This window comes from Monodelphis domestica, chromosome 3 (genome assembly GCF_027887165.1).
Source record: "Monodelphis domestica isolate mMonDom1 chromosome 3, mMonDom1.pri, whole genome shotgun sequence".
Lineage (NCBI taxonomy): Eukaryota > Metazoa > Chordata > Mammalia > Didelphimorphia > Didelphidae > Monodelphis > Monodelphis domestica.
Window position 1 is genome coordinate 11,249,578 of NC_077229.1, and position 12,161 is coordinate 11,261,738.

Here is a 12,161-nt window from a genome sequence, read left to right on the forward strand (position 1 = left end):
ATGTCAGACCTCTTCCAGGTCAAGGAGAAACTTGGAAGATTTTCCCAGAGCTTCACCAAGTTTATAGAGGGGTTTAAGGCAGTGACACTGCAGTTTGACCTGCCCTGGGCAGATTCATACCTCATTGTTTCCTCCTGCTGCACCACAGATGAAAACCAGAGGGTTTGGGAATTAGTCCGGAAAGTGGGAGATGACACAGTTGAAACTAATGCAGAAGATGGATGTCCCAGAAGGGTTATTGCTGGTCCAGTGGCCTACCCCTGTTGGCATTATGTTACGTGGAGAGAGGGAGAAAAAGAGACCATGTGCCAAGGTGCCTGATGGAAGGCATGCAGCAGGGAGTGAGGAAGCAGGCTACTTATGAAGCACTTAAGGAAGTTACCCAGAGTAGAGAAGAAAATCCAGCCTCATTTCAGAGCAGGCTTGTAGAAGTCATGAAGAAGTACCCCAGCATAGAACCTGAAAACCCAGGAGGCCTGACTATCCTTAATATGCACTTTATTGAACTTTATTAAACATTGCCCAGATATGGGTAGGAAATTACAAAAGTTTGACCTGGAATCTCACATTGCCCCATCCCAGCTGCTTTGTGTAGCCTTTAAAGTTTTTAACAACAGAGATCTGGCAGAGGCTGAGGAAGACTCGAATCTCAAACCCATAACAAGATTCAAACCCATAACAAGGAACAGGCTCAGATGACTGCAGCTGCCATCTCTACCAACCAAAAAGGGAACCACTGGGAGTCTGTCTTGTGCTTTAAGTGTGGTAAGGAGGGCCACTGGTCCAGAGATCTCCCAGTGAAGTCAAAGCCGCCAGGTGTTCTAATTGTGGACAGGAAGGCTATTGAAACCAGAACTTCCCAGGAGGCCCTCCAGCCTCCTTAGGTCTTGGAATAATGGGACACAGGGTTCAGTTTGGCTGCCTCTGTCTCCATCACTATGGCCGAACCCAGGGTTGGGATAGATGTGGCAGGTAAATAGATGATCTCTCTTAAGAGATATGGGAGCTACTTACTCTGTCCTTCCTCAGTTCTCAGGCCCCATTAGACCCTCTGGGCATCACATAGTTGGGTTCAAAGGGCACCAGAAGAGTAATTTGTAAGCTCACCTACCCCCCTGCCAGTGTGATGATCTTTTATACCAGGACAGATTTTTGGTCATCTCCTCTTGCTAGAGAGAGATATTTTGTTAAAAATGGGGACACATTTCAGCCTTGTTGGGGGGTTCCCCCTGTTCTGGCACCTTCATACTCTTAGATGAGCCTTTAAGCAGCCACCACACACACACTCACTCACTTACTCTATCACTGCTGTAAGGGAAGAGGTCAATCCCCAAGTATGAGACTCCAAAGGGCAATCCAGTCAGATCCCCTGCAACAAACAAAGGAACAAGTGGGGGAAGTGAGAGAATGCAGGATTTAAGGGCTGTCTGTGAGGCTGCAATCCCTAGGCACCCCATCATCCCCAACCTAATGACCCCAGATCCCTAGGGCCACAGCTTGGTTCTCCACCTTAGACCTCAAGGATGTCTTTTCTGCATTCTCCAACACAAGGTCTCTCTCCGTTCATTTTTGAGTGGGTGTCCCTAGCCGGCCCCCTCCCACAACAATTTACTTGGATGGTTCTCCCCCCAGGATTTAGGGACAGTGCCCATACATTTGTCATTGCCCTTGGCCAGGATCTAAGGGATTTACACATCATCCACAGTGCAGCCACCCAATATTTGAGGACATCTTTATCTGCAGCCCTGATTTTGAATCCTCACCTACAGACTCTGTCAGAAACCTGAGTTTTCTGGGAGAAAAAAGGGATACAAAGTCTCAGTAAAAAGGAGGTCCAGATTTCTCAACATAAGTGGGTTTGGGAACCACCAATTCTATCTCACTAACATTACTAAGACCTTAGAAATCCCCAGAAGTCCCTGAATTCGCTTGCTAGAGAACCATAAGGCCCTAGACTAGAGGAAGGAGGAGGATGTGCAGCCATCCAATCCTCCCGCTTCCCTTGGATCAACACACCTGGAGAGAAGAGAATCTTGACACTATTTACCCTCAAGCTTGGCTCCAGCATCCCTCTGCAACTTCTTCAAGTCCCTCCTGACCACAGGCACTGGATGATATTCCCTCATCCCCCCTTTCCTTTCACTATTACTTCTTTTGCTGGTTGGCCTGTGCCTGTTCAATTGCATTGAGAAATTTATGGCCTCTTGGCTTTCTCAGGTTCAGATGGTGACTGCTCAGCAATCTCTGGCCACTGGATGCTGTTGCTGTTGCCTTTCATTTCCAGAAACCTCGGGATCACCCCTGCCCTACCAAGTAATACAGGACTCCATGCTCATCTCTGATCCTGTTACCTTATTCATCAGGAAGCACTTCCAGAAGACTGACCTTTGCCTCGAACCTGGTGCTGGACCCTGCGTTATTTGGAGTGGGGAGTGATGTGGACCATATTGAAATGTCCCACAAACCCTGCAAAGTAGTTGTACACTATTAAAAGAACACAGAAATAATAGCTAGTTTACTACTAACTAGAAACCACCTTTCAAGTAAGATGTATGAGTTGCTTGGAGTCATAATGATGAGAAAAGTTCTCACCTCAAACTTTAGACATAACCTAGGTTCTTGGTTGGGGTCTCCAGACAGCAAGTACAGGTGGTTCCATTTCCCAGTCACACATGTAAAAATTAAAATATTAGATCTCAAATAACTAAAAATGTTATATTTTAAGAGGTTTAATAAATGATCATTAGAAATCAAGGAAATAAAGAGGGTACAAAATAAAGACCACATGCCCATGGCTGATTAACCATTTCAAAATCCCCACTTTACTACTGCCACCATGATTGCTGCCTCATGCCAAAGAGAGAGGGGGGACTCTCCCCATCCTCACGTTATATCCTCTGTCTACAGGAAGTATGTAACGACAGGAAGTCAGTGGGGTCCAGGGAAATGTAGTTCCTTTTTAGGGTAACGGATTTTCAATTATACACACAGGACTAGGTTCAAACAATGCTCAATTTCCATAACCAATACCTTCCTTAGAGTCTGCCCAGGAAAGAGAAAAACTTGAACTAAGGTTATATTAGAATGTTTAACACAGCATTAGCATCCCAACTACACTGAGGGTTTGCTCCCCTCAGTGGGAAGATTGAGGCATGAGTAAAGCCATGCAGACTAGAGTGAACTATAGGTAAAGAGACATCTGTTTCCTGGAGACACTGGGCAACAACTGCTCAAACAAAGAAGTCTTTCCTTAGTAACTAAGCAAGATAATAAGAATTGCTGAGAATTAACTTCTTAACTCTTACCTCTTTTCTCTTTCTTTCACACTCTGCTTCCTATGCCTCCTTATGTTACCTTAATTATTTATCATACTAGTTACTATATTCTCTTATAATAAAGCTTGTTTCCTCAAAATGGAGTCAGTTTGAGTCATCAATAAATTCTTTGGACAAGACCCACTTAGCATTGACCCCATCATTTATACATCTGGTGCTACTTCACATTTATCTTTTAATAGTGGTGTGACCTTGAATAAGTCACTTACCACCTTTGGACCTCAGGACCCTCTTCTATGAAACTAATTGTTTTGAATGGATCCTTTTTAAGGTCTCTTCCAGCCTTCAGTGCTATGATCTTCTGACATTCCCAGATCTACTCTTCTGGGAGAGAACATAGAAGAGGGACCAGAGAAGTGGGCTTACAGGCAGACAGAAAACATGCCTGGGTCTGGTATTAGAAAAGCTATATATTACTTCAATCTATCCTTAAATATCTATGTGACCTTGAATAAGCCACTTAGCACCTTTGAACCTCAGGACCCTCCTCTTTGAAACTAATTGTTTTGTATGGATCCATCCTAAGGTCTCTTCCCAATTTCAATATTGTGATCTTCTGACATTTTCACATATCCTGTTCTAGGACACAATTTGGAATGGTGACTAAGGAAGTGGGCTTACAGTCAGGAAGACCTTGGGTTCAAATTCTACTCCAGATGCTTACTAGCTATGGAACTTTTGGCAAATCATTTAGCTCTCTGTGATTCAGTTAACTTACCTATAAAATGATAGGTTTGGATTCAGTGGCCTAAAGGTCCCCTCTAGTTACCAATCAATCAGATTTTTATCCTGCATTTTAATCTATTCCCTAGGACAGTGAACATAGAACCTATGGCATGGGTGCCAAAGATGACATGCAGAGCACTCTGTGGGTGCAAGGCTGTCCTCCCTGCCACACCCCCACCAAAATTCATTACTATAAAGGCGAAGGGATGGGCAAAGCTACTCCCCTCTCCTCCACTGTGCCTGATGATATTTTTTCACCCCCCCCGCCCATCTGCCCATGTGGGTTTTAAAAGTAATATCCAAAAACTAAATATTATATTTTATAAAGTTTTACTAATAATAACTAAAGTAAAAGAACTACCTGAACTCAGCCTGATTGCGAGTAAAAGAGAGCATGAGAGGAGTCATAGCAAACTTAAATACAATCATGTAAATGTGAGGAAGTTGGAAAAGGGAAAAGGATTCTAGGTAATACAGAAAGGAATTTTGGGTAATGTAGTTTTAGGTGTTCAAGAATTTCTAATTGTACACCCAACAGCCCAATGGGAGCACAGAATGGGTAAGGTGGTGGCTCACAGGCAGCAGAGCTGGAGGGGAGCTGAGTGCTCAGGCCACACCTCTCCCCCTCTTTACTCCCTAAGGACATGCCTCACTTCACCCACCCCTCCACCCAGCAGCCCACTGGGAGCACTTCCTCCCCTGTGTGGAGTAAGGGAGGAGGGGCACACCTGGCACTAAGTGGGGAGGAGGGTCATGGCACTTAGTCTGGAGGTGGGGTAGGGGCAGGATCTGGCACTCCATCTCTAGAAGGTTTGCTATCACTGCCCTAGGAGCTATGGGCACAACTAGCTCATTAGCATTCTTCTCTATTCTCAGTGATGTAATCCAGACACAAGTAGAAACTGTGGGAGACAGACCTGCCCCAAGAATTTTGGGTTTACCTCAGTGCAGGGCAACAGAGAGGTCTTGCCCTGAGTTCTGACCTTCATGACCTAAGTTACGGGGCTTCTCCCTTTGGATGAGGCCTTGGCACTGTCCCTATCATGCCATCGCTTCTCAGAATGAGATGGGGATCTCGTTCCCAGGGTCCCTACTTCCTGTAGCATGAGGATGGCTCAGAGAACAGACAAGTTGTGGGCCCAGAGGGTCAGTCAGCCCAATATTTATTGTGCCTACTATGTAGCAGGCACTGTGCTAAGTGGTGGGGTTACAAGAAGAGTTAGAAGATAGTCTCTGCCCTCAAGGAGCCCACAGCCTAATGCTGGAGACAACATGCAAAAAGGTAAAATAAGTTGTGTGTTCTAAAATTAATAATCAATAGCTAAATATTTTATTTTATAAAGTTTCATTAATAATAACTAAAGTGAAGGAACTACCTGACTTCAGCATGGTCACAGGTGCAAAAGAGGAAGAAGGAGGAGTTATAGTCACTTAAATACAATCACGCAAAATGTGGGGATTCTAGCAATACAGAAAAGAAATTTGGGTGAGGTAGTTTTGTTTAGGGATTCAAGAATTTCTAACTATACATTCCCCTGTGATCCTGCTGGGGAGACCAGTCTAACTTATAAATTGCAATAATTTGTGGATTAAAGGAAGAAAAAAAAGAACAAAACCAATGATTACTAAGTTGACAATAAGCCAATTTGGGGGCAGTCCCCTTTGGCATAAGAGTATCCATTCAAAACAAAGGCATTTCAACCCCTGCAAAGTTCAAATTTGCATCCCAAAGTTGACTCTGGATCTTCTGGTACAGCATATGGTCTCTGCAGATATCAATCTTCATGGGGGCATTCTGGATTCTGGGAGGTAACTAGTTTCTTATCCTAAAATTGCTCAAATTTAAATCAAAGTTCACAATAATAACTTGGCCCCCCTGAGATGAATAATAACAAACACAGGGATCACTCAGGGATGAATGGTTGTGTCATGAGGTGTATGAATCAATTTGCAAAAGAAAATAAAAAAACATGAAAAAACCCATATGAAAGAGAAAAATAACTTGTGGATGAAATAAAAAATACAAAAGTCTTATGTCTAAAAAAATCTAAGTAAAGGAAAAACAAATCTATAACAGGTCCTTGAATCAGGGCCCAATTAAAATGATTTAAAGCAATTATGCATTTACCCAATCAGTAGCCAGGACTACAGAAAGTTTGCCACACCACGGAAGACAGAATAGGGACTAGATTATAGGAGTCAGGTAGGAGCCAAATTTGAGATACTTGGTAGAATGTGGGATAAGGAAGACCTGACTTTAACACATGTTAAATAGCCTCAAACTTGAACCCCAAACATGATCAAGTCCTCTTGTCTTGGCTCAAAATTACATCAACCCCATTGGGATTGGTTGGTCTCTTTGACGTTGTGCTCGATTGGCACTATGCAATTTAGCTTTGTACTTCTTTGGCACTGTGCAATGGCACTTTTTGTATTCTCTTGTCCTGGAATCAGACAGAATCATTAAGCAAAGCCCATAAATTTTTTTTAACAATCAAGGGCATAATTTTTATAGTCTAAATCTTTTTGGGTATGCATTAATATAAGAACAAATGTATTTAAAAGTTATATTACTGCAAAATAAAAAAAAATTAAAGAAAAATCTTCTCAATACTGGTGACATATGTTTCAAATACAAAAAGGAGAGAAAAAATAAAACTCAGATACTATATTGCACATGCAATAAAAATCAAAGGTTATTTTTAAAAAAAGTTTTAAAAATAAAAAATATATAGCTTAAAATCAGTGACACACGGTCAGCCATGTGAGTACAAAATGATCTTCAGAATAAAACAGTAACACAGTAGATAATGCACATTCAAAGTAGTACCAAAGTCCTCAAAATTCACAAAAGCACAATTAATTACAATAGAAAACAAACCCACTATCATATTTCACATAAGTTGCTGTATGACATAAAAAACCTATTAACTGATGAATATCTGTCACAATTTTTACAGATGCAACAAATCTTTCAACCTTGGCAATATTTTTAAACAAAGTAAAACTTATTTGGGTCTAGAATATCATCAAGAAATCTAGATTGTTCTGCTGGAAGTAATTTAAAATGAAGAGTTTTGCAGGAGCTCCTTTTTCTGGCTTCCTGATTCATAGAAATGAAACACCTTGGTAGGAAAATTTCTTTGTTTCTCTACCTTTAATTAATTTAATAATTTTTTAAATATATAAATATTAAAAATATAAATATATTTTAAAATATATTTAAAATATAAATATAAATATAAAAACTATAAAAAATAATAATTAATTTAATAATAAAAACCTAAAAAACAACATTCTTTATAATATATATGTATAATATCATCCATTCAGAAACCACTAGTTATGTAAAATTATTTCTGAAGACCCCCTAAAATTATAATTAAATTCTTGGCTTATTAAATTCTCTAAAGGTTGTATATAACTTTAAACCAGTTTTGTTGCAATCCATCCATCATCATCTATGTGAAAATTAACAAAGGCAACACGTCTTCTTCAGTGGATCTAGTGACAAGGGTTTTAGGGAAGATGTTCATGGGCTTATACAGTGATATTTTATTCTCCAGCAAAGGTAAAGGTACAAATTAAAGATCAATATAGGCAAAACATAGTAGCTTAAAATGATTCAATTTAACAGAAATATATTGATTAAATTAAAACAGATGAACTTAAAAAAATTTAAACCTTAAAGCAATCAGTAAATACAATAATATAAACCAATGAGGAGATGTAGATAGGCCATGCAATCAAAATCCTTTTCACCAATCCTAATAGACTTGTTCACTATTATAGGAGGAGAATAAACTCAAAATAGTTAGCAATGAGCTTCCAGATCTCTTTTAAAGTTTTATTTCCTTCCCCTCATATTTATTATCCATTTAGATTTCATTTTTCAGAGGTCTGAATTTCCTCATAGAAGCACAAGGCAGAATCTCCACTCTGCATGTTGAGAGCAGTTAGGAATTTTATAACTTTGTCAAAATATTTCAGGTTGTTTTGTAGTTTAAGCAGCCTGGTTTGTGGCATATTCTCGAGGAGAAGGAAATAAAGTGGGAAATCTCCAATGAAAACAAAAAGTCCCAGGATAAGAATTAAGCAGATTCAAACTGCACTTTTTAGCTCTACCAACTCAAACTGTTGTTTCAGAGTTTCAAGCATGCTTTGTAATAGCATTTTTCCTGAAAGATGCTGAATGGGGTTCTTTTTTTCCACTTTGAAAAATGGCTATGGCAGGCTAGAAACACACACATGGAGGGTGGAAAGGGACTGGGGAGGAGAGATTTTTATACTTCACCCTCTGGAAAAAAGAATGACTGAGATTGACAGGCTCTTGTGGCAGGTCTGGTCTCAGCAAGAGGAGGCTCCAAGCTGGGTGGAGAGCAGTGAGGAATGCTGGCCAAGCAGATGGACAGGAGGTGGGGCAAGAGTGCAGGCACACCCCGCCACTGGACCCTTGTGGTGGGCAGTGACTGGGCAAATTTACTATCTTTACTGTAAGGCTATCTGCTCAAATTTTTTAAAAAAGAATTCATAATCCCTTCGTGGTTGCCAAACTGTGGGTTCTAAAATTAATAATCAATAACAAAATATTATATTTTATAAAGTTTTATTAATAATAACTAAAGCAAAAGAACTACCTGACTTCAGCATTGTCGCAGGTGTAAAAGAAGAAGAGGGAGGAGTTACAGCCACTTAAATACAATCATGCAAAATGTGGGGACACAGGAAGAGGAAAAAGGATTCTAGCAATACAGAAAAGAACTTTAGGTAATGTAGTTTTGTTTAGTGGTTCAAGAATTTCTAACTATATAAAGTTATGTGATCAAGTCAATTAATTATACTTTATTAGTTCTCCATTTTGGGCTTGGCACATGCTTACAATTAATGAAGGAATCCAACACAAAAAATGATGGATATGATGAATAAGGAAGATCATGGAAAGATCTATGAACAAAGTATACACCATTTCTATAACAAGGTAAAGAAAAATCCACACGAATTTCATAGGAGCTAGGTGCTATAGAGAATGATTGGCTACCTGAGAAAAGAGGATTTGGAATGCTAGTAGCAGTATTAATTATCCTAATAAGAAAACATCCCTTGTTGAAGGATAGGAGACAAAGGAGAGGATTAAAACATTTGAGCAATAGTGAAAATAATGCTTTTAGATAAAAATTGAGGGTCTTTTATGTCAAGGATAGCAATGAAATATTACACAAATAGATGGGGTTATCCACTTTTCTGTGTCCTGGAGTGGGACTTATAAATTTTCTAGTAGCAGCCTACCAGGTGGTTTGGAGATTTCAATAGGGTTAGTGTATCAATATGAATTGATTATGGTTTCTCTTCTTCCTACATTCAGGCAAGATCTGTGGAGGGACCTCCCCGATTCCCAAATACTTACCTTGATCCTGACCATACTCTGTAATATAGGAGCTCTTCTGTAGCTTGATGAGTTCCTTGAATATCACCTTTTTCATAATCAACCAGTTTGGACAGTGTTTGTGATAATATTCTTTTATGTTTGGGAAGGAGTGGTTCCCCAAATGAAGTCATATGATGTTAACTTTAGTTACTTTAATAAAAAACTGCATCACTTTTAACTACTGTACATATATGATCCCAAAACTAGTTGGAACACTAATTATCTTCTTGAGAGCCATATTTAGATTCATGCCAATTTTCTGGGTGAGTAGAGCAGCATTTCATTCCTTTCAGCAAAGTCTTCCTAACATCATGTATCCTAAAACAGGTCTCATTGTGGGCCTCATAATGGCCATCATTTCCCATCCTCATTCTGAGAGTTATTGATGACCACAAAAATTTCCTGTCTTTCCCCCTCAAAGAATAAGGCACTTTAGATCCATTACATCACCCCAGTTTGGATGAAACCTCTGAAAAGTTGCCTCAAACTCTCTGAGAATATTGATTGAATCACAAGTCAAATTGGCTGGATGTGCCCTTCACCATGTGCTGAGATCTGTGGGAGAGAATAGGCTGCTTGGGGATTGGATTTCCTCTTGGTGGAGGAGGGTTATAGAGAGTAGGCTATGAGGATGAGGTCAGAGCAGAATGAACAGGTGGGGTAGAGGGGGTTGAACCCATCTGGAGATGGGGGAAGAAATGGAAATGGTGACAGCTTCAGGTGATATGATAGAATGACAAAGTCCAGGAATAGAAATAAAGCATGGATGTGGTCATGAGGGGAAAGATTGTGTCAGGGATGGAGAGGCAAAGGAAATTTTAGGGATAGTCCCTGAAAAAAGAAAAAATACATAGCTTGAAGCAATAGGGGAGAGGTCAGAGGAGAAGCTACAAAGAGTCTCTGAAAAGAGAAAAGGTTATGAAAAGACAGTGGAATATTGATTAAAAAATTGACTACTTATTTGAATCTTTGTAGATTCATGAAGGAGTATGTTCCAAAGATATCAGTAACATCTCCTTCAGGTTTTTATTTCCAATAGCTAATTTCAACTTAAAGTCCAAAGACCCAAAATGGGGCCAAAAGAGATCCCAAGCTGGTGTACTTGGGCTACAACCACAAAAGGTGTGAACTAACCCAAAAAAAGGTGTGAACACCTATTTCATACATTGAGTGGAAGGTCTGTGACCCATGTGTGAAAGAGTGGACAGTTCTGGTGTGGCGTGTTGGCTGTAATTGGTAGATATAAAATTTAGGGGAAATTACACAAGAGAAAAAGGTCTTTAAATAGTGGAAACAGACACACAGATGCAATCACTCAGAGTTGAAGTAAAGACAGTCACTCAGAGCTGGAGGGAAGACAGACATTTGAGGAGAGACTGGAAGACGGACACTTACACTTGGAGTGAAGACAATTGGCTGTGGAACTGGACCCCTGGAGGAGCTTGTGCAGAAGATCTCAGACTGCTTTCCTTTTAGACAGCCACTGTGGTAAGTGTAAAGGCTTACTTAGTTTCCTTGCCCTTTCTGGAGGTGTGAACCTCTGAGAAAGTCCCATTGTCTTGAGACTCCTTTCCCCTGGATGGGGCTTAGAATTTCTACCTGGCTTTGAGGAAGCCAGAGCTCTCTTTCCCCCCTCTCTCTCCTCTTTTCTCTCTTTCTTACTATCTTCCCTCTATTGTAAAAATAAACTACCATAAATTACATTTACTTTAGTAATTCATGTTGGGATTTAGAAATTAAATACCTGGCAACCACCAATTTAATATTCAGATCAAACCACATAAATTTAACAAAGGTGAAGGTAAAATTACTGTGAATGAACCAACCCATGATGTGTTGCTTGGTTTTGTTGAAGTTCTTTATGTAAATTGAGTCACCTGGTTTGATGTTATATATGATTGGTGTTAAATTTAATTGTGGTTGGACTCTGAATATTTATATAGGTGGTTGCCAGGGATTTAATTTCTAAATCTCAAAATGAATTACTAAAGTAAAATGAATTCATGGTAGTTTTATTTACAATAGAGGGAAGATATTAAGGAATGAAAGAGAGAGGAAACTCTGGCTTCCTCTGAGACAGGTAGAAATACTAAGACCCTAGTCAGGGAAAAGAGTATCAAGAATTATGGGCCTTTCTTGGAGGTTTACACCTCAGGCAGGATAACTAAGTCAGCCTTTCACTCACCAATGGTGACCTAAATGGAAAGAAGTCTGGGTGTCTGTCTTATGGTCACTCCTCAAGTGTCTGTCTTCCAGTCTCTCCTCTGAGTCAGAGAGCTCTTCAATCTCCTCGAATCAAATCTATCTTCTTCTGGCCTCTGGTGCTCTTTTTAAAGATCTTTTTCTCTTGTGTCACCTCCCCTAAATTTCATGTCTACCAATCACAACAGACACTTTTCTCCAGGACTGCCCATTCTTTAGTTCATACCTTCTTTGGTTAGATTATACTTTTTTGAGTTACTTAACACCTTTTTTTAAGTTAGTTCACCTTTTGTAGTTACTTAACACCTTTCTGTAGTTAAAATAGGTAGATCTACATAAAATACCGAGTTATCAACTTTTTGGGGATTAAAATCTAAAAATAGATTGTGGTAATCCAATTCAATTTTCCCAATAAAGGAAGAGCTAAGTACCTTCATTGTTACAATCAGGAGAGAGCTAAATCCAATCTTCAC